Source organism: Phyllobates terribilis, unplaced genomic scaffold (assembly GCF_046119375.1).
Source record: "Phyllobates terribilis strain yellow unplaced genomic scaffold, ASM4611937v1 Scaffold_7__3_contigs__length_470593459, whole genome shotgun sequence".
Lineage (NCBI taxonomy): Eukaryota > Metazoa > Chordata > Amphibia > Anura > Dendrobatidae > Phyllobates > Phyllobates terribilis.
The window spans coordinates 180,473,849-180,494,580 of NW_027362767.1; positions in this window are offsets into that span (position 1 = coordinate 180,473,849).

The window sequence follows — 20,732 nt, forward strand, 5'->3', positions numbered from 1 at the left end:
TTTACCTGACACTGGGTCCCCATCTAAGGGCCATATACCCCCCTGTAGAGACAACCGGAGACCCCTGGAAGACTTAAGGTCCCAGGAGCACCCAAGAACTGATACGTACCAGATCCAGGAGTCACGGAGGCCCCGCAAGCTGGGAGCGTGTACTCCAAGAGAAGGCCCTACCACAAAGTCAGCCGGTGCAGGACAGAGACAAAGTTAGGCCTAGCTCCAGGCAGGTCAGAAACTTACTACACAAAGGCAGGAAACAGGAGGCCCTATACCCGCTCACTGGGGAGAATCCTGATATGCATCCTTCACCCTACAGTGCTCCGGAATGACTTCAATCAGTAAAAGTTACTGAAGTGAACTGTGTGTGTTTGCCTGTCCTTCTTCAGTCCCGGCTGGGTTTCCCCTGTCCTGCATACCTTCATCCACGCCCTGAGGCCTAGGTCCAACTGTGGGGAGCTATACCACCCAAGCTGCCTTAACACCGGCCTCAGTGGGCTGCCGCAGCGCTGGTGATCCTCACCAGACACCACAGGTGGCGTCACGAACTTTCACATAATTTATCCACCCTTTTAAAGAGAGGCCCAGGGTACGGGTACGGGCCCGGGAGCCGACTACCGCGACATCCCCAAAACTAACAACAAGGCCCGGGCGCCGAGTCATCCCCATCCGCTGGGCACGTCATCTCTTTCCTGCCGTCATGAACAGGATTCCGTGCCCGCTGCAACGATGTAGTGTTGTGCCCGTTGCCACCGGGTACTGTGCGCCTTTAATGAAAAATTGTGTATTTAACTGTGGCGAAGATTGCCGCCATTGTTGGGCCGCCGGGCGGGAAGAAGGGCGCAACCGCGGGAAACTGAGAGGCGTACCTGCCAAAGCGCGCGAAGCTCCGGACATGCCCCACGCCTCGACGTGAAACCAGGAAGCGCCAGGTCCTGGAAGGAGCGTCGTTGAATGCTGTGACGTAGGACGCAAGCGACGCAAGGTCCTGAAGAAGACCATCCCCTGCGGAGCTGCGGCCTACCGGAAGAAAAGAAAAGAAGGTAGGCCACGGTACGCTAGGGGGGCTCCAGGATGTCCGAGGAACAGCACAATGCCGGAATACCAGTTAACCGCCCTGATGCTCAACCCGCGCCCGACGCCGAGCAGGCCGAAGCAGCCGCTCCACCAGCAGGGCCTGTAACCCCTGTCATACCCATGGCCCTACCGTACATCCCTGGAGCGAAGTGGCTCCCCCAGTACAGTGGCAAACCAGATACCTTGTCTGGATTTAAGCGGAAAATATGCGGTATACTGGACATGTACTCTATGACAGGCAAGCAAAGAGCCGCTGTTGTATTGGGACAATTGACTAGTGCTGCGGAGCTAGAAGTAGAAACCTGGTCGGCCGCAGATCAGGAGTCAGTGTCCGCAATCTTTAAAAAGGTACAGGCTGTCTTTGAGAATCATACTGAGACAGACCTCCGGATGAGGTTCTACAACTGCTCTCAGCAATCTGATGACAGTGTTCGGGACTATGCCTGGCGTTTACAAGGGGCATTGCGGGCTCTGAAACAGGTTAGTCCAACCAGTAGCAATGATGAAAATAAAATGCTGAAAGAACAGTTTATCCGGGGACTGAGGTCCCAAGAGGAGAGCAGGACTGTGCGTTGGTGGTCCCTGGATCATCCAGATGCCACCTTTGACACCCTTAAGGACATGGCTATAAAAGGACTGCAGCCCCTGGAAACAACTGCTATCCAATGTTACCAGGGTGGGGCCACCCCAGTGCCTGCAGCGTCCACCTTTTCCCCGGTGGCTGCTGAAGCCAAGGTGCAAGCTGGACAGCCTGCGCTCTGAAGTGCGTCATTTGAGCAAAACCCTGACCACTGTACTGAGTGCCCTGCAGCTGCGGACGGAGCCCGAGGAGGAAGGAAAGATCCTGCTAGCCGACATCCCTGAGGATGTCCCCTGGATGAGAAGGAGGAAGAGGACAACGCCACCCCCTGGGAGGATCAGCGACCAACGCCGTCCACCGAGGGACCCTGTCTGCCACCGCTGCCACAAGTCAGGTCAAACCATCCAGAGCTGTCCTTTAAACGAGAAAACGCTTGGTCCGATGGCCAACACCCAGGAATAGACTCAGCAGGCCCCTCAGACTGGCACAGCAGGTACGTGGGAGGAAGACCTTTCCTGTCCATAATCCTGGACGGCATTGCAATACCTGCCCTGCTGGACACTGGTTCTCAGGTAACAATTATGCCTGATGTCCTTTACAAGAGATACTGGTCTATGGACAGTCTCCAACCCCCGAACCCAGACTTTTCAGTATATCCCTCTAACGGCCTCCCTCTTAACCTAGTCGAGGTTAAGGATGTGACGGTAAAGGTGGGGAGAATGGAGCTGAAGGACCAGGGACTCATTGTAGTAGAGACTGTCTCTGATGACTCAGGACTGAATATGGTACTAGACACTAACATTGTTGGTAACAGTTTTGGAGGAAGTGGTGTTTTTGCTCCAACAGCTCGCTAACGCCGCCAGACCGGGGCAGAGAAGAGCAATCCAGAAGGAGATCCGAGCCCTGATGTACCAGCAGCAAGTAAAGCTATCCGGTGGTGAGATTGGTAATGTGCGGGTAACAGACCCCATACCCATTGTGATCTCCCCGATGAGTGAAATGCTTATCTGGTGTAGAGCAGCAATAGGTCTTAAAGGACAGAGCTACCAGGCGGTAGTAGAACCCCTTAGCTCAGAGCACAGACCTACACTCTTAACTACCAGAGGGGTAGTGGATGTACGCAATGGGAGGGTGCCCGTCCATCTTCTCAACTATGGGGAAGATGAGGTTAGATTGCCACGTTATGCCACTGTTGCCAAGTTACTTGCTGTAAATAACAGCTCCATTCACACGGCGGAGTCCTTAACCTCACCAGACGAAGTGGAGGATAATGACCCGGCAACCCAGGTGGAGGATTGGTGTCAACAGCTCCATGTTGGGACAGACACCACTCCTGCCCATCAGAAGCAGGGTGTACACCTTGTGGTTCAGGAATACGCGCAAGTATTCAGCAAGCACCCACTTGACTTTGGGAGGATTAAGGGGGTACAACATCACATCCCCACAGGTGATCATCCACCCAAAGAACGTTACAGGCCTATACCACCAGCACACTACCAGAAAGCCAAGGAGATGTTGCACGACATGAAGAAGGCAGGGGTAGTAAGGGATAGTTGTAGTCCCTGGGCAGCTCCCCTAGTTCTAGTCAGGAAAAAGGATGGAAGCATGAGAATGTGTGTAGATTACAGACAAGTAAATCGCATTACACATAAAGGTGCATACCCTTTACCCCGTATAGAGGAATCCCTGGCTGCCTTAAAGTCTGCAAATTACTTTTCCACCCTTGACCTCACTAGTGGGTATTGGCAAGTAGCTGTGGCTGTGAAGGATCAGGAAAAGACGGCCTTCACTACCCCAATGGGACTCTGCGAGTTCAACAGTATGTTCCTTTGTAGTTCACACATCCCCAAAACATCAGCGATCCACCTCCGTGCTTTACAGTAGGAATGGTGTTCCTTTCATCATAGGCCTTGTTGACCTTTCTCCAAATGTAACGTTTATTGTTGTGGCCAAAAAGTTCAATTTTGGTCTCATCACTCCAATTTAAAGTAATAGCTTTCTTCTGGTGACTTGACCATGCAGCCCACTTTTCTTCAAGTGCCTCCTTTTTGTGTATTTTGAAGCAGCCACACCGCTAGTTTTCAGAGAGTCCTGAATTTCAGCTCATGTTATTTGTGGGTTTTTCTTTGCATCCTGAACAATTTTCCTGGCAGTTGTGGCTGAAATTTTTGTTGGTCTACGTGACCATTGTTTGGTTTTTACAGAGCCCCTGATTTTCCATTTGTTAATCACAGTTTGAACGCTGCTGACTGGCATTATCAATTCCTTGGATATCTTTTTGTATCCATTTCCTGTGTTATACAGTTCAACTACCTTTTTCCGTAGATCAGTTGACAATTCTTTTGCTCTCCCCATGACTCACAATCCAGAAACGTGGCTGGATAAAAGTTGCAAGAGTCTGTCTGGATCCCAGAAACTCACTCAGCTTTTATGCACACACGCTGATTACAAGCAAACTGGTCACAGGTGAGGATATTACCTTTAGTAGCCATTCAAACCCATTTGTGTCAAATTCTGTGCATGTTATCAGGCCAAAATCACCAGGGTATGTGAACTTTTGATCAGGGTCATTTGTATGTTTTTGGTTGTCATTAAGATTTAAAAAGAGAAAACACAGTAGTTTGACAATAAATGGCTTCACCTAACCAATAACCATGAGTGGAGAAAAAGTTTTTTGGTTATCATTCATATTCTCTGAAACAAGGCCAAGAAAGCAAAAATTGTAAAACTTTGGAGCACAACTGTAATTCATACACAGTTATCTGGTGATATACAGATATCTCTGTTAGAACCCTCCTGTTTGTTTTTTTTCAATCTTGTGTTTTGTGGTCACGTGACCATCTGCCTTTATATTCCAGCTCCACCCTTTTGGCTGTGCTGGACTTCAGTGTTTGTCTGTTTCTCTAGCCAGGTGCTTCAGTTCATTTCTCTGTCAGTTCTTGGTCCTTCTGGGACCTCTAGCACCTTTTTGTCAGTTTGTCTTTTTGTGTTCTGCAACTACTTCTCTTTTAGGAACAAAGAAAATGATGGCACTTCCACTACAAAAACTAGGTGTGAACAGGTGCTTACTAAGAGCAGCTACCTCCATATATAATGAACAAATAAAGTAGCACACTGTAACACTGAGTATATAGATATGAAATATGAATAGCATAACTGCTGTAGAAAATAGAAATAAATGGAAAAAAATTTTTTAAAAATTTTTTAGCGCATGTAAATATGAAGTATGGAAAATGAATAGCATTACTGCTGTAAATAAATGAGAAATCTTAGCGCATAAATTGGCCAATTCATGTGTACCTGACAGCCGCGGTAAGGCGTTTCTCGATGTCAGGACCTATCAATGTGAATACCTCTCTAAGAGACCTCCGTCTGCTTATGTGTGGGAAAGACAGATCCTGATGCATTAAAACCACCTGACATCGAGAAACGCCTTACCGCGGCTGTCAGGTACACATGAATTGGCCAATTTATGCGCTAAGATTTCTCATTTATTTACAGCAGTAATGCTATTCATTTTCCATACTTCATATTTACATGCGCTAAAAAATTTTTCAAAAAATTTTTTCCATTTATTTCTATTTTCTACAGCAGTTATGCTATTCATATTTCATATCTATATACTCAGTGTTACAGTGTGCTACTTTATTTGTTCATTTCTTAGTTCTTTTAGGGACCCCTCCCTTTATGCTATAGGTCTTCGTTCAGACTAGCCGAGGACTATGGCGGGTCTGTTCGCTAGGATCAGGCAGCCTGCTACATCGTAGGGATTCAGCTTAGTCTTACTGTAGGGACAGCCTTCCCCTATCTTTCCTTAGTTCATGTTGCAGATCATAACAATCTCCCTCTATGACACCAGCAGATTCATGGATCTCTGGGGTCGCAGGTTTTACAATATCAGTATTTACCAGTTGTAAGTAATCACCTAGGCAGGTTAACGATGCAACAATATTTTATTAATCACATCCATGGTAATACCGCAATTCCTGGTAAATGGCCAAATACAGTTCTCTCGGTCCTTAAGTTCCCTACCTGGGATCAGTAGTTCCACTGGCTTTGTATCAGGCCATACTCACTGTCTCCCAGCTTTTGATTGGCCCACAGATTTCATATCTCCAGCCAGTAGATTCTGTAGCCACAGTCCACGATCATCCAGACAACAGATAAAACGGCGAAAGCACAGATATCCAGTAGCAACAGTCCTTACGAAAGTTCATCAAATCCAGATGACATATCCACACTGTAGCACGCTTATCCAGCCCAGTCGGTCCTGATCTCCATATCCCATCGATCCTTTCATGGTCCAGAGCCACAGTCTCCATCCTATTCCTTTGATTTCCTTCCACACACTCCCTCACTAAAACATGTGTCCGTTTTCCTCCCTGGGGACAGCCCCCCTCCAAAGGTCAGAAGTGATGACACCCTCCCCTTTCAGCATTTACTTTAGCTGAAACAATGAAGAATATTCCAAGAGCCTTCACCTGAGACTGCATGTGAGACCTCCTGTGGTGATGGCTCCACTGTGTCCACAATCAACACTTGCCCCTTGGGCTTATTCACTTTTGGAACAATGGTTAGAGGCTCCTGAGATACTGGTGAGATTAGTGGAAAGTTGGACACTTTACAAGTAAAATTAGTGTACATAAACTGACGAGCAAACAGAACATTAATAAAACACAGCCAGCAAATTTCTAATAAAACACAATAACAATATTGACAAAAATGGGTGCTCGATGCTGGAAAAATATTTAGTAAGTGGCCAGTTCCTCACACCAGCACATTCATTCCTAAAATATTAATACAATATTAATATTTAATATGTTTTTTTTCCCTTTTGGTATGGGATCAGTTGCAGAGCAGTTCCACTGTCTGTCTCTGGAGGTGAATGACCTCCGCTGTGAGGTTCAGCAGCAGTATCAGCGGTTACAGGCCACCAATGTGGGGGTCTCTGCAGGTAGGCCTGTCCAGCCTGAACTCAAGGTTGCCCTCCTGGACAGGTTTTCAGGAGGTAGGGACAGGGTTTTTGTATTTAAGGAGGCATGCAAATTGTATTTCAAGCTTCATCCCTACTCCTCCGGTAATGAGGAGCAACGGGTTGGCATTGTGATCTCTCTACTGCAGGGAGATCCTCAGTCGTGGGCGTTTTCATTACCGCAGGACTCGGTTTGTCTCCAATCTGTGGAGGGTTTTTTGGAGCTCATGCCCTCATCTATGATGACCCTGACCGAGTCGCCTTGGCTGAGTCTAAGCTACGTCGCCTTCAGCAGCGGATTCGGTCAGTGGAAACGTACAGTTTGGAATTCCGTAGATGGGCAGCGGATTCCAAATGGAATGACTCAGCCCTTAAAAGTCAATTTTGTGAGGGGCTAACGGAAAGGTTGAAAGATGCCTTGGCTGTATATGATACCCCTCTGTCCTTGGAGGCTGCCATGTCTTTGGTCATACTTCTGGATAGGTGCCTTCGGGATAGGCGGGTTCAACCTTCTTCTCCGGGGCCTTCTTGTCGGGGTTATGTACCTCTGCCAGGGGACCGGTCTGGGGGTGAACCAGTACTGGGGGAGGTGGAGGAACCTATGCAGTTAGGGGGTGTCTCTACATCATACATCTCCCTGGAGATTCGCAAGAAAAAAGGCGTATGTTTTTTTTGTGGGAAAAAGGGACACTTTGTTGGGACCTGTCCTTGAATTCTTAAACAAAAAAAGACTCATTTAACTCTCGGTAGTCTGGAGTTGGATAAACAATGGGTGCATTTGTGGCCAAACTGCAGTTCCCGCTTTGTCCTGACTGCAGAGGTGGTGCTAGAGAGCAAAATTGAAAACATTTCTGTGTTTGTTGACAGTGGAGCCGGATTCAGCATGGTGGATGCTGAGTTTGTGAAAGCTCATGGTCTCGCTTGCTGTGCTTTAGCTGAACCTATTTCCATCTTTGCCATTGACTTGGCGCCACTTGCACAGAAAGCATTTACTCAGATTGTACATAATGTGAAACTGATGGTGGGGTCAGTTCATTGTGAATCATCCCTTGCTATGTTCTGGAGAATCTCCCTACTCCGATTGTTTTAGGTATCCCCTGGCTTGTTAAACATAATCCATTGGTGGAAAACAAAAAATCCCGAACGCGCCACATCATAATTAGGCCCAAAGACTCTCAAATATCAAATCCTACAAAGCACCATTTTGAGTCCAATAAAGCCAGAATAGCTCATAGCAATAGTCATATAAAGTAATCATTTTATTGAATAACAGAATTACAATCATAGACATACATTTAATAATTCACCATGCTGTTTAGCACTAGTGTATAAGGAAAATTCCTATTAAGTTAGATGAGGTGTCAGCAACGGTTCACAACAAGAACAAGTGGACATGAAAAAACCCGGAATATCTGAGATTCATATATAAAGGGCAGATAGGTGTAATTGATCGTACCAAGTGTCTATCCAGGTGTCACATATAGTCACTATCTCTGTTTAGATCCATCAGAAGGTCTGAAGTGCTTAGGGCAGAACTATGACCAGTCCCAATAATCGTGTAATATTCCCCACAGTATAAAATCCCAGTAATATCATCAAGTGATCAATATATGTTAGAGCAGGGGTCCTCAAACTTTTTAAACACTGGGTCCAGTTCACGGTTCCTCAGACCATTGGAGGGCCGGAATATATTTTTTTTAAAAAAACTATGAACAAATTCCTATGCACACTGCACATATCTTATTTTGACGTAAAAAAAAACAATACAGGAACAAATACAATATTTAAAATGAAGAACAAGTAAAGTTAAATCAACCGGTATTTCAATAGGCAGGTAAATGTCCCCAATAGGCAGCATAGGTCCCCAATAGGCAGCATAGGTCCCCAATAGTCAGGTAAATGTCCCCAATAGGCAGCATAGGTCCCCAATAGGCAGGTAAATGTCCCCAATAGGCAGGTAAATGTCCCCAATAGGCAGGTAAATATCCCCAATAGGCAGCATAGGTCCCCAATAGGCAGGTAAATGTCCCCAATAGGCAGGTAAATATCCCCAATAGGCAGCATAGGTCCCCAATAGGCAGGTAAATGTCCCCAATAGGCAGGTAAATATCCCCAATAGGCAGCATAGGTCCTCAATGGGGAGGTAAATGTCCCCAATAGGCAGGTAAATATCCCCAATAGGCAGCATAGATCCCCAATAGGCAGGTAAATGTCCCCAATAGGCAGGTAAATATCCCCAATAGGCAGCATAGGTCCCCAATAGGCAGGTAAATGTCCCCAATAGGCAGGTAAATATCCCCAATAGGCAGCATAGGTCCCCAATAGGCAGGTAAATGTCCCCAATAGGCAGCATAGGTCCCCAATAGGCAGGTAAATGTCCCCAATAGGCAGGTAAATGTCCCCAATAGGCAGCATAGGTCCTCAATGGGGAGGTAAATGTCCCCAATAGGCAGCATAGGTCCCCAATAGGCAGGTAAATGTCCCCAATAGGCAGGTAAATGTCCCCCATAGGCAGCATAGATCCTCAATAGGCAGGTTATTTCCCCCTTATAATGCCCCATGCAGGCTGTTCCCCCCTTATAATGCCCCATGCAGGATGTCACCCCCCCATATAATGCCCCATGCAGGATGTCCCTTTCTCCCACCATATAATGCCCCATGCAAGATATCACTCCCCTGTCTTTATAATGCCCCATGCAGGATGTCACCCCCTTATATAATGCCCCATGCAGGATGTCACTCCCCTGTCTTTATAATGCCCCATTCAGGATGTCACCCCCCCCCATATAATGCGCCACTTAAGATATCACTCCCCTGTCGTTATAATGCCCCTTTCAGGATGTCACCGCCCCATATAATACCCCATGCAGCATGTCAGTCCCCCATATAATGCCCCATGCAGGATGTCACTCCTCTGTCGTTATAATGCCCCATTCAGGATGTCACCCCCCCATATAATGCGCCACGCAGGATATCACTCCCCTGTCGTTATAATGCCCCATTCAGGATGTCACCCCCCCATATAATGCGCCACGCAGGATATCACTCCCCCATATAATGCGCCACGCAGGATATCACTCCCCTGTCGTTATAATGCCCCATTCAGGATGTCACCCCCCCATATAATGCGTCACGCAGGATATCACTCCCCTGTCGTTATAATGCCCCTTTCAGGATGTCACCCCCCCATATAATGCCCCATGCAGCATGTCACTCCCCCATATAATGCCCCATGCAGGATGTCACCCCCCCATATAATGCCCCATGCAGGATGTCACCCCCCAATATAATGCCCCATGCAGGATATCACTCCCCTGTCGTTATAATGCCCCATTCAGGATGTCACCCCCCCATATAATGCGCCACGCAGGATATCACTCCCCTGTCGTTATAATGCCCCTTTCAGGATGTCACCCCCCCCCATATAATGCCCCATGCAGCATGTCACTCCCCCATATAATGCCCCATGCAGCATGTCACTCCCCCATATAATGCCTCATGCAGCATGTCACTCCCCCATATAATGCCCCTTTCAGGATGTCACCCCCCCATATAATGCCCCATGCAGCATGTCACTCCCCCATACAATGTCCCATGCAGGATATCACTCCCCTGTCATTATAATGCCCCATGCAGCATGTCACCCCTAATATTATGTCCCATGCCTCCAAACATTAAAAAAAAAAATGCAATACTCACCTCCCTCCTCCTCACCTGCTGCCGCTGCTCAGGTCTGTACTCCAGCGTCGCCCCGCTCTGCGCTGCCTGTGATGGCTCAGAGGAGGGCGCGGTGTAAAGACGTCACCGCACCCTCTGACCTGACACGTCACAGGGAGTGCGCACCAGGAAGACAGCGGATCTGCGGAGGCACGGGGAGAGGTAAGTATCCGGCTGCCGGGGCCCTGAGCAAGCGGGAGGGAGCGGGCGCTGACACCGCTCTCCTCTGCCCACAGCCCGGCGGGCCGGATAAAAATCCTCCGCGGGCCGCATGTGGCGCGCGGGCCATAGTTTGAGGACCCCTGTGTTAGAGTAATAGTCTCCTATCAGGAGATAGGGATATATGGAGTGTGCAAAGAAGCATCCAATAATGAACTGGTCGCGGCCCCGTGATAAAGCTCTACATAGTGACTCTTAATGAGCCTGGAGAGTAATTATCAATAGCACCACAACATTGCAATTGTTACCTTCTCAGCGTGTTTCCCTGTCCAATTCAGTGCCCCTACGCACGTTTCGGTGCCTCATGCACCTTTTTCAAGGGGAGTGTCTTGTCTGTAGTGGTCCATACTATGGCTCCTATTTATGCTGTGCAAAGGTATATCTCCAGGTGCCAGGCTAATTGGCGCGTGCGCTTCAATTCCAACCGCCACGTCATGCGCAACATCCGGGTCTCCGCGATGACGCGTGCAGGTCAGAGGGTGCACTTCCCATGACCCATATGCGCGCTCCCCACGAGGACTTCGGAGATCGCGCGGTGGTACTGGTCCTAGAGCGCACACGCACTGGGCGCCATATTGTTGAAGTCTCTGACTGCCACCAATGTATCATCACCCTCTCCAATACAGACACAGTCTCCCCACCTATGTCTCCCACAAAACATTTCATTCATTGAATCAAGGACGGAGGAGGCAAATAGAGAGGTATGCATCAGTCCATCACCGCCCGAGACAAAAGTTAATGAATCAAATTGACGTATATAGCTAATTGCACCATTAGTACTAAGAAATGGGGGACAAAATCCTGAATATCATATTGCACAACCAATTCTATATTATTGCACTCCATCCCAAAAACATCAAAATGACATAATTATCAAAATAGATTACATTCTCATTGGCATGCTCAGTCCCATTCAGATAATATAATGCATGGCTCAGACCAAAAATGACCCCCCCATCTCAAAGGGAAACATACCATTAATTATCCCGATATAGTAGTAAATTTAGTATTCAGTTCCTAGGTGGCTATTGATATTAGGTTCAAACGCCATGCAGGTACCATCTGACATGGGACAGTATTTATATATCTGCAATGGGGACTCATCATAAGAAATGATGCCAATGAATTGCATACAAATAATGCTAATCTTTTAATCTCATGAATGAGTGTCTTAATAAAACATATCCCATATATATAAAGTCATGATTACAATAACCAAATGATTAAGTCACGAAGAATTGTGTTGATAGATGAGGTGATCCAGAGGTGGATATCCCTGGTAGATACACATGATGAATAACGCTATTACACGCTATATAGAGCCACTCTCTAAAATACAAACAGAAAAAACACAAAAAATTAAAATAATATAAAATGAAATTAAAAAAGAGTATGGAGGGAAAGGCCCTATATGAAGGAAGAGAAGCTCAATTTCTCATTCAATCCATTTGGTGTCATCGTGTCCAAGGTCGCAATCCAGCGACACTCTATTTGGGCTAGAAGGTGTTGTAAATCGCCTCCCCTAATGCCACAGCGCAACCTATCTATGCCCCGTACCCTAAACGATGATGGATCACAGCCATGCACTAGTCTAAAGTATCTCGGTATTGTTTTTAGACCGGTGGGATCCAAAGTCTCCCTGGCCGCTAGGATGTCCCGTACATGTTCCCTTGTTCGGATTCTTAGTTCGCGAGAGGTGAGGCCCACATAGATAAGACTGCAGGCGCAAGTAGCGTAATAGATTACATGCGTAGAACTACCTGAAATATGATGGGTAATTTGAAAATGCTGTTTACCATCTGAAGACCAAAAATCAACGGCCCTTATCATGTTCCTGCATGCCAAACAGTCACCGCATGGAAAAAAGCCCCACCTCGGGCCCCTAGATCCGAACAAGGGGACTGTCTCGGCCACATAATGGCTCCTCACCAGTCTATCTCTGATGCTCTTATTTCTCCTTGCAGTTACCTGTGGTCTATTTGGGAGAGTCACGGCCAATGTGGAGTCAGTCTTCAGAATGCTCCAGTATCGTTCCAAGATATGACGCATAACGTTCCATTGGGAGTTGTAAGTGGAAATAAACCGTATATTATTATCTCTATGTTTTCCTCTGACGGCCTTATTTAAGAGGCTAGGTCTTGGAGTTTGTTTAGCTTGATTATAACCCTTATTGATCGATCTATTACTATAACCACGTGAGAGAAATCTCTCCCTCAGGTCTGCAGCTTGACACTCAAATCTCACGTCCGAGGAGCAATTCCTCCTCATCCGTAAAAACTGACCAGTTGGAATAGCTCTAATCGTGGCAGGTGCGTGTGCCGAGGTTGCATGAAGCAGAGAATTGACAGAAGATTCCTTACGAAAAACATCCGTTTGTATGTATCCATCCTCTGCTACGATTAATTTGATGTCAAGGAAGTCAATTTGTTGTTTGTGACATCTGTGTGTGAGCCGAATGTTGGAATCGTTGCGGTTCAGGGAGTCCATGAGTTCATTTATTCCCGATTCTGTCCCCTGCCAAATTATTAACAGATCATCGATATATCGATACCAGCACTGCACATGAGAAATGGCGCACGCACCGTCACCGAAAACCTGCCTCTCCCAGAGGCCTAAAAACAGGTTAGCGTATGACGTGCCTTGCTTTTGAAGAAAAAATCTGTCTTTAAATGTAAAAAAAATATGGGTCAGAATGAACCGCAACAATTCCAAGATAAGGTCACACAAAGATGGCTCCATTGGTGGATTGGCAAACCGGGGAGCTTATTGAATGGAGAGATTACTGCCATGAGAACTGTCTGAATGTTTCCATTGCTGCTGTCTCAACAGAAATACTGCCTGCTTTTCTGTCTGGTTTTGAGGACATTTTTTCTGAGAAGGGGTGTCAGGATTTTCCTCCTCATCGTGCTTATGACTGTCCTATTAACCTGACCCCTGAAGCTAAACTACCCAAGTCCAGACTGTATAATCTTTCTGGCCCTGAGAGACAAGCCATGAAGGATTTGATTGCGGAAAGTCTGGAGAAGGGACATATCAGACCCTCATCTTTGCCGTGGCAGCAGGGTTCTTCTTTGTGAAGAAAAATGATGGCGGTCTATGTCCCTGTTTAGATTTCCGGGAATTAAATCAAATTACCATCCGTGATCCATACCCTCTTCCTCTGATTCCTGATTTGTTCAGCCAGGTTGTGGGAACTAAGGTATTCTCCAAGCTGGACTTAAGGGGAGCCTACAATCTGGTTAGAATCAGAGAAGGGGACGAATGGAAGACAGCGTTCAATACCCGGAAGGTAATTTCGAGAGTCTGGTTATACCTTCTGGCTTGACCAATGCTCCTGCGGTATTCCAGCATTTCATAAACTATATTTTTCATCATTTGGTGGGGAGGTTTGTGGTGGTCTATCTGGACGATATTTTGGTTTATTCACCTGATTTTGAGACCCATCGGAGGTATGTTAAGCAGGTTCTCCAGATATTAAGGGATAACAAACTATGCCAAACTAGAGAAATGTGTTTTCGCTGTTCAGGAGGTGCAGTTTTTGGGGTACTTGTTGTCATCTTCAGATTTTCGGATGAATCCGGAGAAGATCCGTGCAGTCCTTGACTGAGAACCTGAAGGCCCTACAACGTTTTCTGTGTTTTTCTAATTACTCTGTTGTAGTGAAACCCCTTACTGACATGACCAAGAATGGGTCTGATTTTTCCAAATGGTCGGATGCTTTCCTCCAGGCTTTTTCTTCCTTAAAGAATCATTTTGCCACTGCACCTATACTTAGTCAACCCGATGTTTCTCAACCTCTTAATTGTGGAGGTCGATGCTTCGGATGTCGGAGTTGGGGCTGTGTTGTCTCAGGGTTCGTCCCCTGGTAAATGGTGTCCATGCTCCTTGTTTTCTAAAAAATTGTCTTCAGCTGAGAGAAATTATGACGTGGGTAATAGGGAACTTTTGGCGATCTAATTGGCATTCGAGTAATGGCGACACTGGTTGGAGGGGGCTGTCCATCCTATTACTGTTATTACTGACCATAATAACCTGTCATATCTCCAGTCAGCTAAACGTCTCAACCCTAGACAAGCCAGATGGTCCCTGTTTTTTACTAGGTTCAACTCTGTTGTCACTTTTCGTCCAGGGGTTAAAAATATTAAGGCTGATGCTTTGTGCCGGAGCTCCCCTGGTGGTAGGGACCATGAGAACCCTGCCCCGATATTGCAGAAAGGGGTAGTCATTTCGGCTCTTTATCCTGAACTAGAGGGTGAGGTGTTGGAGGCTCAGGGGGACACCGCTGCCTCCTGCACTACAGGAAAGTTATTTGTACCATCTGATCTGCACTGTAAAGTAATCAAGGAACATCATAACTCTGTGCTTGCTGGGCATCCAGGTGGTAAGGCAACCGCGGACCTCCCCTCATTGTTTTTGGTGGCCGAGGTTGCATCAGGATGTGATTGACCACGTAGCTGCTAAGGTTTTGCATATCCGTCCGTCTGGTACTCTTATTTTGCTACCCATCCCTTGCAGGCCATGGCCATGGACATTACTGACCTACCGGTTTCTGCAGGCAAAACGGTGGTTTTGGTGGTAGTAGATAGGTTCAGTAAAATGGTTCACTTCGTCGCTTTACCTGCACTTCCCAATGCTAAGACACTTGCCCAGGTGTTCATAAATGAGATTGTGAAGCTTCATGGGGTTCCCTCCGATGTGGTGTCCGATTGGGAGACCCAGTTTGTTTCCAAGTTCTGGAAGGCATTCTGTTCTCGACTGGGGGTGTCAGGGTAAGAAAGAATATATATTTTTCCACTTTTATACTTTTATACGCTTTGCTTATGTACTAACCACCATTTTGTGTCTTATAACAATAAGCTTTCCTTGCTATGTGTTACTTAGATCGAAACTTATGCTAAGATGGCGCCAGTATCAGCCAGCACCTGTTTCAGAGAAATGAAACCAAAACATCAACTGACGGTTGTCTGCCCAGAGACTGAGTTAAGGAGTCGTGGACCAATCAGGAGTGGCTGGATACTAGACATTTATGGCTTACCCCGCCCCGAACAATCCATTTATGGCTTACCCCGCCCCGAACAACCCCTTTCCCCTCCCCATTATGTAGTGTATTTAAGTTTGTGCATGCGGAAATAAAGACAGAACATTGCTGAGATCGTGGCTTGCCAGTAGCCTTCTGAGCATGCTCTGAGTTTGAACCAGCTTGTTGTCTGACTCATTCTTTGAATGGTTGACCCATGCTCATAGCCTTAATGTGGAGTGACTGGAGGACGAGTGGAATGTCGCTACGACCCCGACAAATGGCGCCCAACGTGGGGCGTGGCTAGCGGTACGCCGCCCTCTCGGACCCATATTGCTGACTTCCCTGGTGGTGACCGCCGCGGCTGAATTTGAGGCCTGATCAACCTCCATCGAACACGGTAAGTCGAGATGTATTTTATATGTCTCACTTGCCTGTGTGTCAGCCGCAGCGGTTCCTGTGGGATTATCAGTTTGGATCTGGGTGGGTGACCGGTCGAGTGGTGAGACCTTGGGCGTCCCGCGCCACGTCCCGTACCAGCAACTGTGAGACCGAGTGACGTCGCATGCCTGCGCGTGCTCGTGTGCACACCACCTCCTCCTCCCCCGGTCACTGTACTTTTCTTAGATAGCTGCCTCCCGTGACTGATAGACGATTCCAAGCCATCCTTGAATTGAAGTGTAAGGGAGAAAGAATCTGTGACGAATTGAGGAGTGCTCTTCGTCTACCACAGAGACTCCTGTAAAGTCAAGGTTAGGAAAGGAGATAGATTGAGGTGTCTCTCTATCTCATCAGTGTATTGAGGTGTGCTCTACACTGATGGGTGGTGACCTGTAATCAGGGTGCCGTGGTGAGTCGCACTGTAAAGTTGCCATTCAAGGTTAGGAAAGGAGATAGATTGAGGTGTCTCTCTATCTCATCAGTGTATTGAGGTGTGCTCTACACTGAGGGGTGGCGACCTGTGGACTGCACCAGTGATCTGAGTCGCGACAGATCATTGCATTCTATAAGAAAATGTTGCGTATGTTCAAATCTGAAAGACCTGGCAAGATGCCGGATGGTGCAGTGGGAGTCATCCAATTAGTAGAGTCACGGGAAAGCAAGGAGGCTGTTAAGAATGTTAGGAATTTGTATAAAATGATAAGTTTACCCAGTACGGGCAAGCTTTAGCCTTCAGTATAGAAGGAATGTAAAACAAAAAAAAAAAGGAAAAAAAAAAAAAAAAGGGAAGTTGAGTGATGAAGGATTCCTGCACCAGAAGTAGATGGTGCGGGGGGGGGGGGGGACAGAGAATGCCGAGCCTTTGTTCGGATACATCAAAGCTGCAGAATGTGATTTGTTATGTGACCCTAAATTGGCCGTAACCCCGTTGATGCCTGTTACTACACCGAGCCCTCAGCCACCACCCTATAATGGCGCCGACGCTAAATCATCGGAAGGATGGACGTGTCGTATGTGCTGAGAGCTGAACCCGCCCTAGGCGGAGTTCTGCTGTGTCTGTGGGGCGGGCCGCCCATGGCACGATGCCCAGCCTGCCTCCAAGAACAATCCCACTCCCACTCCAACTCCTCCCTCCAACGGCCATCTTACTACACCTTTTCCTGCCTCCAAGAACAATCCCACTCCCACTCCAACTCCTCCCTCCAACGGCCATCTTACTACACCTTTTCCTGCCTCCAAGAACAATCCCACTCCCACTCCAACTCCTCCCTCCAACGGCCATCTTACTACACCTTTTACTTGTTGTGGGAGGCCCGGAAAGCCCCAATCTGGCCTATATCCACTACTAGATCCGTCCGGTGCTTATTACCAGCCGCCAGCACGGGTGGAAAAGCCCGCAGTCCCAGAGCACCCATCTGAAACTAATGTGATACCCTCTGCTCCAGTCCACGATGCTGAGGCGCTCCCTCTGTTCCCCATGGGGGTCACCCATAACCCTGGGGATATCCTCCTCAACTCCCCAGAATTTCAGGCCAGACTGCTCTCCCTCCGCCAACATACTGTTACTCAAGACGATACGGAGCCAGATGAGGGATGGACTCAAGATACTCCAGCCCCCCCCCCTTTATCCCATACGTCTCCTATGGCATCCTCCACCCCACATCCATTACCCATACTCCGGCCCTTGCTCCAAGCAACTGCTGAAAGAGCACCACCCCCCAGCTCCTCAGAAGTCTGGGACCCCTGCCGCTCCCGGAATCTAGTAGACCCATCAGGACGCCCTGTCACTCTGTCAATAGGCTATGGTGACATCCTTACACATCGGGTGGGGGCCATAGTCAACCCTGCAAACACCCGTATGAGCCATGCTGGAGGATTGGCTCGTAAAATTGCCCTTGCTGCTGGTTCCACTCTGGCTGCAGAATGCCAGGCTTACTTAGCCGAAAACGGAGAGCTTTCAAAAGGCCAGACCTTAGTCACCCGTGCGGGTAGACTGCCCGCTGATGTTATCATACATGCAGTGGGTCCTATTTATGATCCCCAGAACCCCGAAGAGTCACGTTCCACTCTCACATCTACCATCCGTTCAGTACTCCTTCATGCAGGAAAATTGAGTCATCAGGATATGCCCAGACGCAGTTTAGCGATACCACTTATATCTTCTGGAATTTTCGGCTACCCACTCGGGCCGTGCATGGAGGAACACGTACTAGCCCTCAAGGAAGGCATGGAGACTCTCCCCCATGGATTGGACTCAATACGCATTGTATGTGTCCGTAGTCCAGCAGTTCATGCTGCTATGCCTTTGGCCCTTAAGCTACTAGTGGCAACCTCCTCCCCAACACCGATACCTAATGCGGTTCTGTTGCCTGAAGAATCCTCCCTAACTGCCACCCCAAACACCACCAAGGAACATGCGACGCTGCCCGGTCCTCAACAAGTTCCTGGACCTTTAGGGATCATCAAATATCAACCCTTTACCCCAGTACAAGTAGACACTCTGGTCTCAAAGCTTCCTGATCCCGATAAATCTCCCATGCAGTATGCTAGACGCTTGGACACAACCAGAGCCATTTATGGTGCAACCTGGGCTGATTTGGCAGGTATCACATCTGTGAAGGCCAAGGAATATTTCTTGCCTACTATCGAAAAGGCCATGGATTCCACAAAAGCAGGATCCCTTAGCACGTATGAATCCGGCCTAGAATACATGAAACAGTTAAAAGCCTGGGCTCAGGATCGCTTGTCAGATCAAGCTGGGTCTGTACAAGATGTTCAACAAGACCCTGATGAATCTGTGGAAAGATATGCTGCAAGACTCAGCATGCATTTTGAGGATCTCGGATACAGTCCTCACGTCAAGACGCAGGCCGCCCTGTTGGTTCAGGCCCTAGTAGATGGCCTACAAGACGCCCTCAGAGATGAGGTTCTGAGGGTACGCCCCGAGATCCGTTCTTCTTCTTTTAACGACGCGGTGGACATTGTCAAAGCTTTCCAAAAAGCCATGCTAAAAATGGAAAAGGATACTAAGCCAAAGAAGAAAGCCGCTCCTGCCATGGTATATCAAGCTCAAGAAAGCTACCCACCCCCTGGCAACCAACATGGAATCAAGTGGGTAATGGTTAAAGGCACAGGTGATGATACTCCTCCCACATATAGAAAACAAGACAGAAGAAATGACAGGGGGCCACCTAGAGACAAGAGACAATCTCGTGATTCTGAAGGACACATACTGTGTTGGGAATGTGGTAGCCCTAATCACATTCTCAGAGACTGTCCAACCCGCAGACAGTACCATGACCGCTCGTTTCATGACGGTCCACACAACCATGGACCTTCCCGTGAACCATCTCACCCACGCCAATGACGGCCCGGTCAACCAGTGTCCACTTTCCCGGCTACGCACCCCACGGCCGCCTGTGGGACTGTCACTTTACAGGTGGACCATCAACCATTGAAGTTCCTAGTGGACACTGGGGCGGCCACATCTGTCATTTCTTCCTCACAGTTCCCTCACTCTCTGTGGTCCAGCGGGCCAGAGGACGTTGGCCTCCTGCAGGTTCCTCCGGTCCAAGTACACCTCAAGCCTGGACACAGGTACCCACGGTTGCCACAATACCCCCTCAAGGCGGCACAAGAACAAAGCTTGGGTACCCAAATCGCTTCCCTCCTGGAGTCAGGAGTCCTTGTCAAATGTGTATCTCCATGCAATACACCCCTCTTTCCTGTAAAAAAGAAAACCGCTCCGGGAGAGCCTCCAAGATACCGGTTGGTTCAGGATCTCAGAGCCGTCAATGCAGCTACCATTTTAGAAACTCCGGTGGTACCCAACCCAAACACCCTCTTGTCTCAGGTGCCTCCAACGGCCACCTTGTTTACGGTGTTAGATCTGGCCAACGCCTTCTTCAGTATACCCTTGCATGAAGATTCGTGGTTTCTTTTTGCATTACCTTTCAAGGAGCACAGCTTACATGGACCAGGACTCCACAAGGAGCCCAGAACTCTCCTAACCAATTCATTCATTCTATGAAGTCTATTCTGGAGCCATGGGTTCAAGATAACCCTCAGGTCACTCTTCTACAATATGTGGATGATCTTTTACTCTGCGGCACTGAAGAGAATTTGCCAGAGATGTCAACATCCCTTCTCTGGTTTCTTCACTCAGCTAACTGTAAGGTCTCGAAAGGCAAAGTCCAATGGTGTCTGCCCAAGGTCATTTTCCTCGGACATTGTATATCACAAGGTGCTAGACATCTGACTGAAGAAAGAAAACAAGCCATCATGGATATCACCTTCCCAACCACCTACTCCGCTATGCAGACTTTCCTTGGCCTCATCACTTACTGCAGGCAATGGATCCCGGATGCCTCAAAGCTTATGCAACCCCTGTATGACTGTCTTAAGGACGAAGGCTCCGTCTGGCTTCATGCTGAAGATCCACGTGTCTCTCACCAACGCAGACTATGTTTTGACCACCTTAAACAGGCTGTTGTCTCTGCCCCGGCCTTGGGCTTACCAGACTATACTCAGCCATTTCACCTCTTTGTCTCTGAATCGGAAGGTCATGCCTCTGGAGTTCTAGCACAACGCTATGATCATAAGTATCGGCCTTTAGGCTACTACTCAGCCCGCCTGGACCCTGTCGCTCGAACTGCCCCCACGTGCCTTAAGGCGGTCCACGCTGCTCACATCCTCCTTGACAAGTCAGCTGATAT